Here is a 14,679-nt window from a genome sequence, read left to right as displayed (position 1 = left end):
ATCAGGCAGCATCCAGTCTAGCAGAGAGAAAGGATCTCCAAGGAGTTCTACAAAATGAAGGATTTTATAGGCAGAAGGGAGCAAGAACAAGGAAGTTACACTAGATAAAAAAGCGGGTTGGTTACTGCAAGGTTACTTTCCTTTAGAGGATGACAGGGCTCTATCAGGAAGATGACCTACCTGCTGCGCATGAGGTGATTCCTGATTGACTGGTTTAAGATTCTATTCCTGGGAGGGCCAAAAGTCTAATTAAGTCTCGACTTGTTTATGTGAGGCATAGCCTAAGAGGCTCCATTTGGGCCTGGTGTCTTGTTTTAAACACATGACTTCTGCTGGTCCCTGCTTTCCCCAGTTACACCCCAGCTGTCCCTTCACTGACCATTGTTGGTCACACACCCACTGCACCTGCCTCCAGTCCTTTCCCTTCAACACCGTAATCTCACACACAGCTCCTCCCGACACTATCATGACGTCTCCCACCACACGTCGCCTATATATTCCACACTGCCATCAAGATGCTTCACAAACACCACCACCATTTATGTCCAATGGGCTGAGAGGCCTGCCCGTGCACTGGGAATCAGGAGTCGCAGGGTCTGTCACTTGGCCTCCAATCACCTATTGTACCCCAGCTGAAGGGCTTACCCTGCGGAGACACTCAGTTGTACCCAACTCAATCGCACAACAACATCTTTGCCCCAGGCTTCCTTCAAAATGCTCCACCCACTTTCTGCCCCAACTGCTCCTTGAGGAGTCATTTTGGGGTAGCCTTCGAGGCCACCATGGTGATTTTGTGCTCAGGCCCAAACAGCTCTTGGCCCACAAACACTTTAACCATACCCCCTGAAATCATATAGCATAGGTAACTAGTGAATGGGTGCAAATTACTGGTTTTACTGCCAAAGGCCGTAATGAATATTTCACACCAGGAACATCCACTTTTGGGTTTTACTGTAGGCTGATATCACAAGGCTCTCACCCAGTGAGGTTCTCTCTTCCCCAGCCCTCTGAGCAGATTTCTCCAAGCTATATTCTGCAATACATCATTGTCTCTATCTCAGCCTGCTTCCCTCAGGTTGCAGGTCCCCTGAGATTCCTGCTCTGACAGGCTACCACCAACCCATAGAGACACTGTCAGTCCTATAGGACTGGGTGTTCAGTTCTACTAGGACTGACTGACTGGACTGGACACAGGTGCGGTGGCCCTACCCACGCAAAATCAGGTAACTGAGGCAACCAAGAAGTATCGAAAACCTTAACCCAACATCGACAACAACTCCATAAGACCCTATCCTAGCCCTTGTGGAACAGTCTCATGAGTCTCTTGCCTAAATGGTTTTAGAGAATGGCCTGGCCCTAGACTGTCTATACCAACCAACGAAGGAGGGGTTTTTGCCTTTCTTAGAACCACTTGCTGAATGTACATCAACACACAAGTTCAAACCTACCTCCACCAGATGGCCCAAGAGGTTAAAATATTGCGTAATGTTACTTAAATCTTTTAAAAGATACCCAAGGCCCCCGAGATCACTGACCTATTTTCATGGTTGGTCTTTCCAAGTTGGGGACAATGGAAACAGACTGGATTTTAGACTGTTGCTTGTACAATTATAGGATCTGTTACTATAGCCATCATCGGATATTTACTCTCTTGGCTACAATGTGCCCTATCCCTAATAACTCTATTAATTACCCTTATTAACTATCCCAACCAACTTTAAATTAACTAAATTAAAATTAATCAATACCCTGATTAATTTAAAAAATTCAAAATTTTTATGGAGAAGCTACTTAACACAGAATACACTGTTGTAAGCATTTGAAGTATACAGTTCAGTGCCATTTAGTACAATGATTATGTCGTGTGGTTATCACCACTAACTAATTCCAGAACATTTTCAACACCCCCGAACAAACCCATACAATGAGTATTTTCTCCTAACCCAAGCCCATGAAAACAACTCATTTGTTTTCTCCCCCTATTGATTTGCCTATTCTGGACAGTTCATTCAAATGGCATCATGCTATCTGTGGCTTTTGTGGACGACTTCAGTGAGCACACATGTTTCAAGGTTCATCCATGGCCGAGCATGTAGCAGTAGCTTATCCCTTTGTATGGCTCCATAATGTCCTATATTATGAATAGGGCACATTTGGTTTATGCAGTCATAACTGGATAGAAATTTGGGTTTGTTCCACTTTTGGACCACTGTGAATAATGTTGCTTTGAATATCATGGAAAAGTTTTTCTTTGAACATATGTTTCCAATGGTCTTTTGGACATACCAACCTTGTGACTCTCCTGGTCCATGGTAATTCTAGGTTTAAGATTATTAAAAATGGCAAACTGTTTTCTGCAGTGGATGCATCAAATTACTTTCCCACCAGTAATGTATGTGGGTTTCCCATTCTCCATATCTTTACTAACACTTGATACTTTCCATTATGTGGAGTATAGCCTTCATTTTGAGTGTGAAATAGTATCACACTATGCTTTGAATTTGCATTTTCCTAATGATTTATGATACTGAGCATCTATCTAGTGCTTATTGGCCATCTGTGTTTCACCTGGAGACATGTCCATTGCAGCTAGTTACCCATTTTCATTGGGTAACCAATGAAAATGGTTTCATTTCAAATTTCTTTGAATGAAGTTTCATTTCAAACTTCTTTGTTTTTTATAATTGAGTTCTAAGAGATCTACCCCAGGTAGATTCCATGGCTCCAGGCTCCCCGGGGGCTACTAGGAACTCAGGCCCATGACTCACCACACCACCTGCCAGTTCCAGCAGCCATAGACAGCTCTCATGGAACCAGGCTTCCGACAGGCTTCTACAGAACCAAGCCCCCAGCCCACCCAGGTGCTTGCTGACTCAGGCGGCCCCAGGCAGCTCCCATGGCACCAGGCACCGGCAGGTTCCCATGAACCCAGTCTTCCATCTTGACCCAGCGCCTGCTAGCTCCTGCAATCTCAGGTAGCTCCTGTGGCCCCAGGCTTCCAGGAATCCAGACTTCTGGCCTACCACAGCACAAACTGTCTCATGGCACAGGCTTCTGGCAGGCTCCCGTGAGCCAAGACTCTCAGATCATCCCAGCTCTGGCCAACTCTCATGGCCCTGGATGACTCCTGTGGTCACAGGCTCTCAATGAGGACCTGCCAAACCAGGGTCCAGTGGGGCTACTCATGAACTCAGGGTCCCAGATTTGCCCAGGGCCAGACACAATACCATGGACCCAAGCTTTCCACTCATCCCAGTACCAGGCTGCTCAAGGACTCCAGCAGCAAGCCTGCCCCTGGACACCACCAGATGGCCTACCCAGGACCCCTAGATGGGCTGAATGTGAAGGCTTTGGTTTACTAAAGCCAGTCTGTAATAAGTGGAAGAAATGCCTACTTCCCCAAATTTGCAGACACCAATGGAAGGTCACAAGGATCATGAATAATCAAAGATCCACGACACCACCAAAGAAAAAGAATAAAACTCCAATGACCGACCAAGAAATGGAGATATAGGAACTATGTGACAAAGACTTCAGAACAATGCTCTTTGAGAAAGTCATAAAACTCTAAGGAAACACAGATAGACTACTAAATGAAATAAGGAAATAGTGCATGAACAAGTGAGAAGTTCAACATAGAAACAGAAATCATTAAGGAAAAACAAACAGAAATCCTAGAGTTGAAGAACACAATGACTGAACTGAAGAATTCAATAGAGACCTTCTAAATCAGATTCAACCATGTACAAGAAATAATTAGTGCACTAGAAGATGTGTCATCTGAAATCATCGAGTCAAAGGAGCAAAAAGAAAAAAAGGAACAGATAGGATTGGGGAAAGGCAGTGTGAATTATGGGATACCATGAAAAGAAATAGATAAGCATTATTAAAGTACCAGAGGAGAAGACAGGGAGAAAGAAAAAGAAAGTTGACTTAAAAAAGTAGCAGCTGACACTTTCCCAAATCTGGGGAGAGATGTAGACATCCAAGGTCCTGAAGCTGATCAGTCACCCTAAAATTTCAAAGTAAAACATTCTTCTCCAAGACATTGTAACAAAACTATCTAAACTCAAAAAAAGGATCAAACAACATGATCAAGTTCAACATGATGCAAATCAATGAATGTGATACACTGCATTGATAGAATGAAAGATAAAAATCCTAAAATAATCTCTCAATGCAGAAAAAGCAGTTTGACAAATTCAATGCCCCTTCCTGATAAAAACTCTCAAGAAAGGGTTACAGAAGGAACATACCTGAACATAATAAAAGGTTTACATGACAAACCCACAGCTAACATCATATTGAACAGTGAAAGGTTGAAAGCTTTCTTGCTAAGACAAAGAACAAGACAAGGGAGCCCAGTCTCAACACCACTCTTCAACATACTGCTGCAAGTCTTAACCAGAGACATTTGGCCAGAGAGAGAAATATAAAGCATCTAAATTGGAAATGAAGAAACAAAGTGGTCTCTGTTTGCAGATATGATTTTATGTAGAGAAATACTTAAAGACTCCTCCCCAAACTGTTAGGACTAATAAACAAATTCACTCAAGCTGCAGGAGACAAAATCAACATATAGAAATCTCTTGCCTTTCTCTACACTAACAATGAACTATTTAAAAATGATATAAAGGGCCGGCCCCGTGGCTTAGCGGTTAAGTGTGCGAGCTCCGCTGCTGGCGGCAGGGGTTCGGATCCCGGGCACGCACTGACGCACCGCTTCTCCAGCCATGCTGAGGCCGAGTCCCACATACAGCAACTAGAAGGACGTGGAGCTATGACATACAACTATCTACTGGGGCTTTGGGGCAAAAAATAAATAAATAAAAATTATAAAAAAAATGATATAAAGAAAAAAATCCTATTTACAATGCCATCAAAAACAGTAAAATACTCATGAATAAATTTAACCAAGAAGGTGAAAGATCTAGAAACTAACAACTATAAGACACAGAGGAAAGAAATCAAAGACACAAAGAAATGAAAAGATATCTTATGCTCATGGATCAGAAGAATTAGTATTGTTAAAATGTTCATGCTACTCAATGCCATCTCAAGATTCAATGGAATTCCTATTAAAATTCCCATGGCATTTTTCAGAGAAATAGAACAAATAATCCTAATATTCATGTGGATCCACAAAAGACCTCCAATAACCAAAGGAACCCCGAGAAAGAAAAAGCTGAAGGCATCACAATTTCTGATTTCAAACTTTATTACAAATCTATAGTAATAAAAACAGTATGATACAGGTATAAAATGAGACACCTAGACCAATAGAACAGAATCAAGGACCCAGAAATAAAACCACACACATACAGTTTGCTAACAGTTGACAAGTCAGCTAAGAAGACTCCATGGGGAATGGATAGTTTCTACAACAAATGCTGTTGGGAAAACTGAATAACCACATGCAGAAAACTGAAATTGGACCCCTATTTTACACCACTCTAAAAAGATCCCAAATTGAATTAAAGACAAATGTAAGACACCAAATATAAAACAACTAGAAGAAAATATAGAGAAAAAAGCCCCATGAAACTGGTCTTGACAACGAGTTTTTTGGATATAATATCAAAAGTGCAAGCAACAAATGCAAAACTTAACAAGTGGGATGACATCAATCTAAAAAGCTTCTGCATAGCAAATGAAAAAATCAGCAAACTAAAGGGGTTAATATCCACAGTATATAAGAAACTCTTACAACTCAACAGCAAAGAAACCAACAAAACAATATGAAAATGGTCAAAGGACCTGAATAGATACTTTTCCAAAGAAGACATAAAAATGGTCAACAGGTACATGAAAAGATGCTCGTAATCACTCATCATCAGTGAAATGAAATCAAAACTACAATGAGATATCACCTCACACCTGCTAGAATGGTTATTCTCAAAGAGACAACAGAAAACAAGTATTGGCGAAGCTGTATAGAAGAGAGAACCCTGTGCACTGATGGTATGAATGTAAATTGCTACAGTCACTATGGAAAAAATATGGAATTTTTCCAAAAAAATAAAAATAGAAATATATATAAATGAGCAATTCCACTTCTGCTTGTATATCCAAAGGAAATGAAGTCACTATTCTGAAGAGATATCTGCATCCCCATGTTCATTTCAACATTATTCACAGAGAACATGGACACAATCCAGGTGTCCATCAATGGATAAATAGATAAAGAAAATGTGAGATATATGTATACATGTAATATATAATGGGATATTATTCAGCCATGCAGGAGAATGAAATCCTGCATTTTGAGATACCATGGATGGACCTTGAGGCATTGCGCTAAGTGATATAAGTCAGATGGAGAAAGACAAATACTATATATTCTCACTCATACGTGAAATCGAAAAAAACCCAACTCAAAGGAATAGAGACAAGAATGGGTTTCCCAGGGTCCCGGGGTTAGGGTAAATGGGGAGATGTGAGTCAAAGTGCACAAATTTCTACCTGTAAAATGAACAAGTTTTGGGGATCTAATGTACAGCATGGTGACCATAATTAACAATACTATATTCTTATAGACTTGAAAGTTGTTAAGAGAGTAGATCTTGAAAGTGATCACTAGAAAAACCAAGTTAATTATGTGAGGGAATGGAGGTGTTAACTCACGGTATTGTGGTAATCCTTTCACAAATCACCATCTTGAACACCTAAAACTTACATATGTTATATGTCACTAATATTTAAAGAAATTTAAAAAAAAAATCTCTCAACAAAGTAAAACCCAGGACCAGATGACTGCACTGGTGAATTCTACCAAACATTTAAAGAAGTATTAAAAACAAGACTTCTTACACTCTGTCAAATATTGAAAAAGAGGGAACACTTCCAAGCTCACTTTACGAGGCCAGCATTACCCTGATACCAACACTAGACAAGGACACTAAAAGAAAATAAAATTACAGACCATTATCCCTGATGAACATAGATGCAAAAATCCTCAACAAAATACTAGCAAATTAAAAATGAATTCGATAGCATATTAAAAGAATTATACACTACCACCAAGTGAAATTTATTCCTGGTATACAAGGGGAGTTCAATATACAAAAATCGATCAATGTAATAAGCCACATCCAGAAAATGAAGGGGAAAAAAATGACCAACTCAATTGATGCAGAAAAACCATTTGACAAAATTCAACGCCCTTTCATGATAAAACACTCACCAAACTAGGAATAGAAGGAAAGTGCCTCAACATAACATAAACCATATATGAAAAACACACAGCAAACATATTACTGAATGATGGAAGACTGAAAGCTTTTCCTCTAAGATCAGGAACAAGGCAAGGATGCTCACTTTCACCACTTCTATTCAACACAGTATTGAAAGTTCAAGCCAGAACCATGAGGCAATAAAAATAAATAAATAAATAAAAGGCATCTAAATTGGAAAGAAATAAGTAAAATGGTCTCTGTTTGAAGATGATATCATGTCGTATGTAGAAAATCCAAAAGACTCCACAAAAAAGCCGTTTGATCTAACAAATGAATTCAGAAAAGTAGCAGGATACAAAGTCAACACACAAAAATCGGCAGCATTTCCATACACGAACCATGAGCTCTCTGGAAAGGAAATTACAAAAACAATTCATTTATAATAGTATCAGAAAGAATAACATGCTTAGGAATTAACTTAACCAAGGAGGTGAAAGACTTACACCATAAAAACTACAAAACATTTCAGAAAGAAATTAAAGAAGACATTCATAAATGGACACACATCCCATGTTCATGGATTGGAAGGCTTACTATTGTTAAAGTGTCAGTATTACCCAAAGCAGTCTACAGATTCAATGTATTCCCTATCCAAATCCTAATGATACTTTTTGCAGAAATAGAAAAACCCGTCCTAAAATTCACATGGAATCTCAAGGGACTCAGAATAGCCAACAACAATCTTGCAAAAGAAGAACAAAACTGGAGGACTCACACTTCCTGATTTCAAAACTTACTACAAAGCTACAGTAATCAATAGTATGGTATTGTCATAAAGACAAACATAGAGACCAATAGCATAGAATAGCGAGCCCAGAAACAAACCCTCACATATATGGTCAAGTGATTTTTGACAAGTGTGCCAAGACCATGGAATGGAGAAAGGTTTCTTTTCAACAAATGGTGCTGGGAAAACTGGATATCCCCTTGCAAAATCTTGAAGCTGGACCCCATCCAACACTAGATACAAAAATTAACTCAAAATGGATCAAGGACATAAATGTAAGACCTCAAACAAGAAAATTCTTAGAAGAAAACATGAGATTAAATCTTCATGACACCAGACTTGGCAATGATTTCTTGGATATGACACCAAAGGCACAGGTAACAAAAGAAAAACAATGGAAAAATTGGACTCCATGAAAATTTTATAAGTTGGTACATCAAAAGGCACCCACAGAGTGGGAGAAATTATTCGCAAATCATATTTCTGACAAGAGACTGGTATCCAGACTATACAGAGAAGTCCTAAATTAAACAACTAAAAAACAAGCCAATTAAAAAATGGGCATGGATTTGAAGACTCCTTTGCGAAAGAAGACTTAGAAATGGCATATAAGCACATGAAAAGATGCTCAACACCACTAATCATTAGGGAAATGCACATCAAAACCACAAAACCACCTCACACCCACTAAGTTGAGTGCTATCGAAAAGACAAAACAGCAAGTGTTGGCCAAGATGCGGTGAAATGGGAACCCTTGTACACTGTTGATAGGAACGTAAAATGGTGCAGCTGCTATGGAAAACAGTGTAGATGTTCCTCCAAAAAATTGAACATAGAATTATCATGTGATCCAGCAATTCCACTTCTGCATATACACCCAAAAGATTTGAAAGCAGAGCCTTGAAGAGATATTTGTACACCCATGTTCATAGCAGTATTATTTACAATAGCTAAAACGTGGAAGCAACCCAAGTGTTTATTGACACATGAGTGGATACACAAAATGTAGTATATCCATACAATGGAATATTATTCAGTCTTAAAAAGGAAGCAAATTCTCCAATACGCTATACATGGATTAACCTTGGAGACATTATGCTAACTGAAATAAGCCAGTCACAAAAAGACAAATACTGTATGAACTGAGAGTAGTCAAATCATAGAGAGAGTAAGCAGAATGGTGGCTGCCAAGGGCTGGGGAAGGGGAGAAGGGAGAGTTATTGTTTAATAGGTATAGAGTTTCAGATTTACAAGAGTTATGGGGATGAATAGTGGTGATGACTGTACAACTGTGGAAATGTATTTAATGCCATTGAAGTATACACTTAAAAATGGTTAAGATGAAACACTTTTTGTTATGTATATTTTGACTCAATATACAAAAAGGAAAAAAAAAGAAATGAGCTATCAAGTCACAAAAAGACATAGTGGACACTTAAATACATACTGCTAAGTGAAAGAAGCCAACCGGAAAAGGCTATATACACTGTTCCATAGTTTTCATATATTCCAATTACACGACATTCCAGAAAAGGCAAAACTATAGAAACAGTATAAAGATCAGTGTTGCCAGGAGTTGGGGGGCAAGGGACGAAGAGGTAAAGCACAGGGATTTTAGGGCAATCCAACTCTTCCATAGGATACTGTCGTGGTGGATACATGAGATTATGCATTTGTCAAAATCCAAGTACATGACAGCAAGACAATGAACCTTAACGTAAACTACGGACTTGGTTATGAACGCTGTATGAGCCTCAGCTCCTCACTTGTAAGGAATGGACTGCACTAACACAGGTGGTCACGCAAGATGTTAACCGTAGGGGAAACTGTGGGGGAGGAGGGAGAAATGCTCTGCACTCTCTGCTGAATTTCTCTGTCCATCTAAAACTTTCCTAAAAAACAATCTATTAATTAAAAAATAATCAATGGAAGGTAGGGAGTGGGTAGAAATATGGACGAAACAGGAATATCAGTATATTAATAAATGTTGAAGCTGAGTAATAGAGACATGGGGGACTATCACACTTTTCTATTTAATTTGTGTATGTTCAAGGTTTTCCACAATAAAACATTTTTAAAGCTCCAGATTAAATCTAGATTATATGTACAAGGAATCAAAGAATGTGAAGAAAACAGATATTTTTGAAGCAAGTACACTGAGGGAACATGCAATCACACTGGATAGAGAGTGAACGTCCTGGTTCTACCAGGAAGGTTCAGAGATCAGTGAGCAAGGCAGGTGACAGCACAGTCAGGGAAGTGACAGATAATGATCACAGAAAAATGTTTGCCCTCACTAATCACAGAAATGCCAACCATGGGCCCTGACAGAACTGCCCCAGGATTTACAATGTCATGACACCCAGAATTAGAGCGGGCTCAGGGACAGAGCACCACGTCCTGTGAGAATGCCAATCAGCATCGGCTTTCTGGAGGGCAAATCTCTCGAACCCTGGAACCTGCAGGCCACTCGCCCGGCTACTCCGTTGTATGGAATCTGTCCAAAAACAAAGGGATTGGGTACAGATGATGGACTGAATAAACACATGTAGAGCCCCTTTGACATAGAATCCCTTAAAAATGACCCAAAGATTCCTTCATTGATCAACAAATTCATAATAGCCTTGGGAACCATCAAGAGAGCCGACATTTTGATGAAAACATCAAAGAGAGTCAACAGTTGGTGATCGGAGATCCCAGTGGGGAGCTCCATGTGAGCCATGAAGACCAAGCCACGGTGTCCTCTCTCCCTCTCCCTCATCCCCCTGCCGTTCACCTAACACCTTCTGCATCGCCCCTCCACTCCCAACCACTGCCCACCTCACGCTCCAGCAATACAGGAGCAGAGGCACAGGGCGCCCTTTCCACGAACACATCTGTCCTCTTGCTCTCTGCCCGTCGCCAGGCAGCGGAGCTCTCTTGACATTAGTACAGCCATGTTTGGCCGCTCCATTGACCTACAGCCACCAGCACAAAAAGAAATATAAAAGCTGCTTTCTGCATGGTGGGAACTGGCCCTTCTCCCATGGAGATGGTTGCAATGTGTAAAAAATTCAAGGCCCTTCGGGTGCCGCAGCCTGGGGCACACTGGCCATCTGAGCTAGGCTGGGAGGATAAGCAGGGTAAACAATGCACGTACACAACTACTGGGCTGGGACGATAGCCAGAGGGTGGGGCTCAGTGCATGTACGCCACTGATAACCATTTGTGCAGGGGAACATTGAATGCTTTCTCTGTAAACTCTGTAACTGCTTATATAAACTGCTGGAGACTGAGACCCGGTGAGAGTTCCACCTGTGGAAGGGACGCCTTGTCCAGGACGTGTGATTCCCGCCCAGCAGTGTCAATTGACAGGACTCTCCCAGCAGTGGGGCATGGATGTTGTGAGTAATTGATTTATTGTGAAGTAATTGATCTGATGTGTTCTCTTTTCAGTCAACCTGGTGTTTCTCTTTCTGGTTGACTTGTGTCATTTCACTTCAGTCGATCTGGTGTTTCCTTATCCGATAGATCTGATGTTTTTCCCTCTTATTATATGACCTATTCAAATGTGCTGCTATCTCAGCCGATGTGGATGTTTTCCCTTTCCAGTCGAGCTGGTGTTTTTTCCCTCTTATTATTTGACCTATTCAGATCTGTTTGCGGACTATCACCTTTACCATCCTCTCTATAATAAAATATACCTTCAGTCCATTTGTTTGGAGTGGAAAGTTTCTTTTACGTCTCCAATCGAATCCCCAAACCTCTCATAACAGGAGCCCAGCCCGGCACCTCCTCAGGGCCCAGCAGACTCCTCCTCCCCATCTGGTCCTACCTGCAGCACAGACACCTGCTAGCTAATCTCCGCCTTACAAACAAAACTCTCCCTTGGACCCATGCTCCCTTTTGGTTATTGTCCACTTTCCCAACTCCCCTTCATGGCTAAACCTCTTAAATAAAGTGCCTCATACCTACTGCCCTCCCATGGACCCCCTTCACTCAATCTAGACCCAGCTTCATTCCCACCCTCTCAAGGAGACTGAGGTCACCAGTGATCCCCTGTGGCCAAGTCCAGCCATCTTCTCTCCATTCTGATCAGAGCTGTATCCCACCCAGCTGAGCACCCCTCCTTTCTGCAATACCCTTTCCCCTCATGGTTCCTGCAACTTCATGCTCCACCATTTCAGGCCCCTTTCCTGGACCCTCTTCAGCTGCACCTCTGCAAACTGCCTGCTCCTAGGCTGGGCCCTGGTCCCTTCTACAGCTACAGTGTCTCCAGGAAACCTCATTCAATTCCACGGTTTTAAATATCTCTGACCTCATCCCAACTCTGCTGACACACTGATGCAACTTTAAGAGGTTAGGTGCTAGCTCCCCAGCATCAGCACCTAAGGACTATCTCAGACTCGATTCGTCTCAAAATTTCACTGTCATATGAGTTCCAAAATAGCATCAAATCTTTCCAAAGGAGGAAAAATTTTGATACAATAAACAGTTGTGAAGAAAGTAACCAATAAAAGGTATACTTACATCCAATCATGGTTGCTTGATGGGGAAAATAAGAACACAGAACTAAGATCAGATATTCTCAAGCTGGGGACCAGAAGGTGATGAGTTGGGAGTGTAGAACACAGGAACTGATCAACTCTAAGCATTTACAGAAAGAGAGGCAGAAATGGTTGTTCCTAAAAGCTGAAAGACACCCACTAAAAGAAGAGAAAAATCATGAGAAAACCTAACAAATTAAAAATTAAATTAAATGGTAGACTCACATTCCAATTTATCAATAATCACAATTGTAAATGGATCAAATTGCTCTATAAAAACATGAAGGCTCTCAAGTTGAGTTAAAATATTGTTAAAAAATAAAAGGATATAATATGGTTGAAAATAAGGAGATAAAGAAATAAGACTTTAAATGGGACAAACAGGGGTTTTCTGTGTTGATAACTGTCAGGGACACTTATGCACCTAACAATATGGTCTTGAAACATAAAGCAAAACTGGACAAACAAGAAGACACAGGCACCCCAAGGGAGGTGACTTCCCTTTCCACAGGGAAACCTACCTTACCTCTCTTAAAAAGCCACAGGTCAAGTGATACAGTAAGTTAGGAAACAGATCTGCTGACAAACACAAAAAAGCTAAATCTAGCCTCAGCCCCAGGGACAACGTAAGCATCTAGTGGAGAGCAAACATTCTCCTCAAACCACAATGAAACAGTCGCCACAATGAAATCTCTAAAGAGTCCAAAAAGCAGAAATCTATAAGTGACCATATTACTGGAACTTAAAGCAATAAAAGTAAAAAATAATCACAAAATATTGGCTCCCCTCCCCCAACCTATCCACTTGAAAATCTGTCCACACCCTTCTAAATCTCTCAGGTTAAAGAGGGAATCCAGACAGACAGGAGAGACTCTTTAGAAATGAACAGCAATGAGAGCAGCATGAGGCAAATCCATGGCGTGGGGACAAGGGGACAGAAGAAGGGACACAGCCTCCACTGCAGGTATCAGGGAATATCAACTCTACACGAAGAAGCTGAGCACTTCCCTCCAAAGCCAGAACAACACCACAATAAAACCAATGACAGCAGAATGAAGGGAGAATTCACCAGGCAGGAATAACAACATAGACCTGAACAATGGAGTCAAGGGCTGGCTGTCTGGAAAGACCTGTAACAGTGAGAAACCTTGGGCAGTCTGACCAAGAAGAACAGACAAAGGCACCAAGAGGAACAGACAAAGGCACCAAATTGTACCATCAGGTACGAGAAACTACAGAAACAGCTTTAACGTGATAGGAGAACATAGTGGATAACTCTGACCAGGACATCAGTGGTACTCAACTGGAGCTGTCCTTCCCCTAGGATGCATCTGGAAACACGCGGGATGGGTTTTGTTTCTTGTTTTGGGTTGTTCTACTGGTTGTTGCCCCTGGGGTCCCGGAGATCCTGAACATCCTGTCACATAGACCCGTTTCCCTCTTGAAGTGTTACTGACATCTGGGAAGACAAGCACTGATCCAGATTAAATGAACAATGTGGTAGGAAAATGTTTTCCATGGATGTATAACAGGCAAAAGTTGGTACCCTCAATATGTAAGGAATATCGAGAAACCAATGTTTACAACTACTAAACTGTAAGAGAGCAGGAAAATCAGAAACATAGCCAAGAAACACACCAAAAATATATCGAACCTATTAGCACAGGTGGAGAAATATGTAGGTAAAGCACAGGAAACAGTGGAGGAGATTGCACACCAAATTTTACTTCCGACAAGGAATAAAAGTTGGGAGGTAGGTGAGAAATAGGAGTTTTTACCACTTCTTAGCTTATGTATTTCTCTAATGTTTTAATTTTTACAAAAGAGAATGTATTCTACTCAAAAAGATGTTTCAAATTTTAAAGAAATTATTAAAATGTTCAAAATGACTTCAGTTCAAGGATATTCATTAAAACATGTATGGAAAACACCTCGCCATGACTTTAAGAGTCTCCTATAACTTTTCCAATAGTTTACTATGTCGATTTTATTTCACATTTAGATTCAAATTCATTGGAATTTACATTTGTGTGAGGGATGCAACAGAAGCTGATTTTCTCCTGTTCAAGTGGAAAACCAACGATCCAGGTACCATTCATTGGGTAGGTCTGGCTTTCCCAGCTGACCTGCAATGCCTCCTTTCCCACCTGGTTAACTCTGACAACTACCGCTGCCTCTCGAGGGCCCTAGA

At 40.8% G+C, this 14,679-nt stretch overlaps 1 protein-coding gene across 2 annotated transcripts in view; it reads right to left on the bottom strand.

Annotated features, from left to right (window-relative positions):
* Window positions 1-14,679, bottom strand: part of LOC131402212 (uncharacterized) — a 60,730-nt gene that overhangs the window by 7,544 nt on the left and 38,507 nt on the right. The gene's annotated exons all lie outside the window — the stretch shown is intronic.

This window comes from Diceros bicornis (genome assembly GCF_020826845.1).
Source record: "Diceros bicornis minor isolate mBicDic1 chromosome 32 unlocalized genomic scaffold, mDicBic1.mat.cur SUPER_32_unloc_2, whole genome shotgun sequence".
In the NCBI taxonomy this organism is placed as follows: Eukaryota; Metazoa; Chordata; class Mammalia; order Perissodactyla; family Rhinocerotidae; genus Diceros; species Diceros bicornis.
The sequence above is the reverse complement of the archived record's forward strand: the minus strand, read 5'-3'. Positions and strand labels throughout refer to the sequence as shown.